This window comes from Triticum dicoccoides, chromosome 7B (genome assembly GCF_002162155.2).
Source record: "Triticum dicoccoides isolate Atlit2015 ecotype Zavitan chromosome 7B, WEW_v2.0, whole genome shotgun sequence".
In the NCBI taxonomy this organism is placed as follows: domain Eukaryota; kingdom Viridiplantae; phylum Streptophyta; class Magnoliopsida; order Poales; family Poaceae; genus Triticum; species Triticum dicoccoides.
Window position 1 is genome coordinate 766,976,354 of NC_041393.1, and position 5,000 is coordinate 766,981,353.

The 5,000-nt window shown below is 51.9% G+C and overlaps 1 non-coding gene across 1 annotated transcript; it reads left to right on the top strand.

Annotated features, from left to right (window-relative positions):
- Window positions 1–285: 285 nt before the first annotated feature.
- TRNAP-AGG lies at window positions 286–357 on the top strand. The gene has a single exon. It is a non-coding gene; the product is annotated as a tRNA-Pro (tRNA).
- The last annotated feature ends 4,643 nt before the right edge of the window (window positions 358–5,000 follow it).

A 5,000-nucleotide genomic window follows, 5' to 3' on the forward strand; every position in this document is an offset into this window, starting at 1 on the left:
CATACATTTTTTTTGAAAATGTCGCAAACACATTTTTTGAAACTCGTGAGCACTTTAAAAAAAAATTCAGGTTGCAAAAAATGTTTATAAAGGTGTTCGCTTTTTCAAAGTTGAGGGAACCAGCAAGGGGAATAACTAACTTGATGGCGATTCCAAACGAAAATCTCTCCCTAGTAACCGCCAATCCTTCTACGCTTAACCGTACCATATACTAGTATACATTATTGATTTCATCGTAAATTTTATTTTATAAAAACTTATTTACTGCTTATGACAAATAACAGAGGGCATTTGGTCTAGTGGTAGGATTCTCGCTTAGGGTGCGAGAGGTCCCGAGTTCAATTCTCAGAATGCCCCATGATCTCTTTTTCTTTTTTTAAACGTTTTCTTTTTACCGTTTTAACATGTATTTGTAGTAGAACTACTTTCATGTACCCACTCGCCTCCTCTCTTCTCCAACCGGGTATCAATTCACTGTTTCACTTCAGTTTATTGCTTTGGCACAGTGCAGTTTAACTCAGTTGGAAGCGATTAACTGAGTTGTTTATCGACTTGGAAAAGTTAATCGCTTTGGCACTAGATTATTATGAGTAGATGAACAAAATAACACTCAATACATATGTGCCCAGATGGATACAATGATTTATCCACAGAACTCGGAAATAGATTTTGACTAACTCATCCACCTCAGAACAGATGGATACAATGCTGTTCACAGGCTTACAATAGATGGACACAAGCAGTACTTGTTAAGAGAGCAAGATGGACAGAGAAAAAAAAGGGCATCAAAGAAGCAATAAAGTGCCAATCAGGTCTCTCAGCATATATATAACCTTCCCGTTGGTTCAAGCTCAGCGTTCCACTTCAATTTTCAACTGCCATGTATCAATCTACAGCTGTATTATAATGTACATGTAAATGTACATACTATAGTACTCCAGCGCACTTTTTGCAAGATAAAAAATATGAGCTGAAAATATGGCTGAAAGCAAATCACTATTACAGCCTTAAGAGTTATAGCGATATCGAATGAAAATGAAACTATAGCACCGAGGTTCCAAATGTGATTGCCAATCAAGTCACTCATTTGACATTTAAGTTGGCTCAAGGATGATCAACATGTACTAGCCAGAAGGATTTTACTCTTGAAGATATCAACTCATACGCCTGTTGCCAAATCTGATGCTGAAATGATTTATCCATATGACTAGTGGTTGTTGTCACAGAATTGCGTCAGGCAGCAAAAGAAAACAATAAAAGGCATGCTATTACCTGTAGCATAGAAATTTGGAAATGCATGATACATGGTATATTCCTGGCCCTGCCACTGTTGCAAAGTCTCTTAAACGTCAGTTATTGGAGATGGACCATGAACACAACACAAGCTTACAAGCGTCACATTGTTTTCCTTGTGGAACCGCACTAAAGCCGGAGACTTCCTCCTGCGTGCTGCCCCAAAAGGAGGAAGCTTATCCAGTTCAATACTTCTTCCCAGAATATTTTGGGGGACTTTTTTTTTTTTGAGGAATCACCGGGGGGGCAAGGCGCCCCACCTGAATTATCATTTCTCAAGCAGCAAGCTGCACCAGTACACGGGGGAAGCGAGTACAGGAAGGGTTTAAAACGGGTCCTCACACCCAAAATGGAGAGTTGAGAACTACAGCCTCAAGAAGAACTATACAGAGATAGTTAGGAGTATTGGCCTCCAGTCCAGGAGTGAGCTTCTGTCGATTGGCTTGAGGCGAAACGCCCAGTCGGAGAGGTCTGCCGCCGCAGCCTTGACGAGGCGGGTGATGGAGGGGCGCATGCCTTGGAAGACCACTTGGTGCCGGTGGTTCCAGATCCTCCAAAGGAGCAGAAGGCGCACTGTCGACCAGCAGCCGTCGGCGGTGGGGGAGGCAGGTTTTGCATCCCAGATCGATCTGCAACACAGCGGTTGGGGGATGCCGAGAGCTGGCCAGAGTGCAGCGACCCTGCAACAGTCGAAGAGAAGATGGTTTGTGGTTTCTGACTCTTTGTGGCACAGCTCGCAGACATCCTCGGACCGCATATGCTTTTTGAGAAGATTTGCTTTGGAGTGCACTCGATCCTGGGCAACTAGCCAGCCAAATAAGCGCACCTTGTGTGGCGCCTTGGCACTCCAGATTTGGGCTTGGACAGGGCACCGAGTCCCAGCAAAGGTCAGCAGCTTGTAAATGGAGGAAGTGAGAGCCTTCTTGTCGACGCAGTCTCGCAAAACCCGAGTATCCTCGTCCTGTTGGAGTGACGGGATTTCGGCAAGCAGGAGCTCCATCTCACTCGAGGCCACGGAGGATAGCCTTGGAGCGAGGTTAGACCGCAGTCCACCATCAACGACCTCCTGGACGGTGGCAAGCGACCGGATGGAATGAGAGAACAGGGCGGGCAGACGCTTCGCGAGGGCGCCGCCCAGCCCCCAATCGTCGAGCCAGAAGGCAGTCTTTCGGCCATCACCAAGCCGCACCTTGGTCAGGTCGCGGTAGAGCGGGAGCAGCTGGGCCACGGGTGTCCAGACCGCGCTCAGGAGGGCATTCTTGTTGTCAGCTCCGGCAAATTCCCTCCAAAACCAGGTGGCCCAAGCGGATTGCCTGGGCTGGTGCAGTCGGTGAAGGAGCTTGACGAGCAGGCTTTTGTTTTGGGCGTCCAAGCTGCGCACCCCAAGGCCGCCGTCACATAGGGGGCGGCAAACATCCTTCCATGCGACAAGACACCTGCCGCCAGAGCAGGACGAGTCTCCAGCCCAGAAGAAAGCTCGACGAAGCTTGTCGATCTCCTCCCTGACTCCGGCAGGGAGAAGGAGCGCCGACATCGCATAGGCAGGGAGGCTTGAGATTACAGCGTTGACGAGGACGAGGCGGCCTGCAGTGGAGAGCAGCAGTGCCTTCCACCCTGCGAGGTATTTGTCTACCTTGGCGATGAGAGGCCGGAAATCCGCCTTCCCCAGCTTGTGAGTGGAGAGCGGAAGTCCAAGGTAGCTTTGGGGGAAGGAGGAGAGCGGGCAACCGAGGGCCACGGCTGCATGCTCGCTGTCGTCTCCCTCCATGTGCATGGCAACCAGGGTACTTTTTGAAAAGTTGATGGTGAGCCCAGTGGCGTTGGAGAAGAGATCCAACGCATGCCTGAGCCGCGCAGCCGCACCCGGTGTCCCTCGGATAAGGATCAAGGTGTCGTCGGCATATTGGATGACCGGGCATGGCATGTCGTCGCGGAGAGGGTGTTGAAGCTCGCCATCCCGGCACATCTTCTGAATGAGGCGTTGCAGGACGTCTGCGACGATGATGAATAGGTAGGGAGACATGGGGTCCCCCTGCCTAAGGCCGCAGCGGCAGGACATCCACCTCCCTGGGATCCCGTTGAGGAGGACAGCAGATTTTGCTGAGGTGAGTGTTTTTTCCACCCAAGCAATCCACTGGGAAGAGAAACCTCGAGCAGCAAGGATGTCAAACAGGCTGCTCCAAATGACAGAGTCAAAGGCTTTTGTGAAATCGAGCTTCATAACCAAGGTAGGAGTTTTGCGCTTGTCACATAGCTGGGTGATCTCTGAAGCATAGAAGAAATTTTCAGATATATTTCTCCCCTTGATGAATCCAGTCTGGTCAAGGTCGAGCAACGCCTCGACCTCAGGTTGCAGCCTTGTTGTGAGCCCCTTAGAGAATCCCTTGACGCTCGCATTTTGAAGCGAGATGGGCCTGAAAGACGCGGGCGCCAGCACCCCATCCTTCTTGGGGAGCAGGACGATATGAGCGCGATTTATGCGCTCGAGGTCCACCGTGCCGGCATGTAGCTCATCTGCAACTGCAAGTAGCTGGGGCATGACCATGCTCTTGAAGGCACGATAGAAAGAAGGTCCAAGCCCATCCGGGCCGGGGCTGCTTCCCGCACGCATCCCCTGGAAGGCTTCCCAGACCTCCGCGCCTGAGAAGGGAGCGTCGAGCCGCGCCGCGTCCACCCTGTGCGTGCCGATGTACAGATCCTCCAGCTCGAACCCCCAAGATGGCGCGGCCGTCGAGCCGAGCAAGGCGGAGAAGAAAGAGTGGAGCGCCTGCTCCTTTGCCGCATGCCCCGAGATGGGAATCCCCTCGACGAGAAGCGACGGGACGTGGTTCTTCCGCATGCGCTGGGATGCGTATGCATGGAAAAACCGGGTGTTCTCGTCGCCCAGGACCACTCCCCGAACTTTTGCTCGCCGCCGCCAGTATGCAACGAGCTCGTAGTTTGCTTCCGACAGCGCTTCCTCAGCCCGGGCCCTGAGCTCACGCTCTTTGTTGGAGAGGCGTCTCTGCTCTTCTAGGTGGTCAAGAAGCCGCAGTATCCATCGACAGTCCATGACGGCCTCTGATGGTCGCGAGATGACACGCTTCCATATTTTGCAGGCCGCCTGCACTGCCTTGAGCCGAGCGGCGAGATCCCCCACGGCCCCCCTGGAGGGGGAGGCAGCGCCCTCCCACGCCGTGGCGACCATATCGCGAAAACCTGGCCGTCTGAGCCACCAATCTTCAAAACGGAAGCAGGGACTCTTGGGCAGTGTCGTGGTCGCTGCAACGACTAGCGGCACATGGTCAGAGACGTGGCGAGGCAGGGAGGTGAGGGTGGTGTTCGGCATCACAGCATTCCAAGCTTGATTGAAGAAGGCCCTGTCCAGCCTCACAAGAGTGGGGTTTTCTTGTCGGTTGGACCAGGTGAACTTTCTGTCGAGCAGCGGCAACTCAAACAGAGGGAATTGGTTGATGCAGTCATTGAAGGACGTTGCCTCGGTGATATTGAAATTTTGGTTGTTCTTGTCCGAAGGATTCCGGGTCAAGTTAAAATCACCAGCAACCAAGGTAGGGCCAAGCAGAGAGCCTTTTAGATTAAGGAGGCCATCCAGGAAAATCTGCTTTTGGGCATGGTCTGCTGGGGCGTAGATGTTAATGACCGTAAGAGAGAGATCCGAGGTGGTGGATTTGAGAGTGGTTTCCAAGGCGAAAGGGTGAATCTTTGAC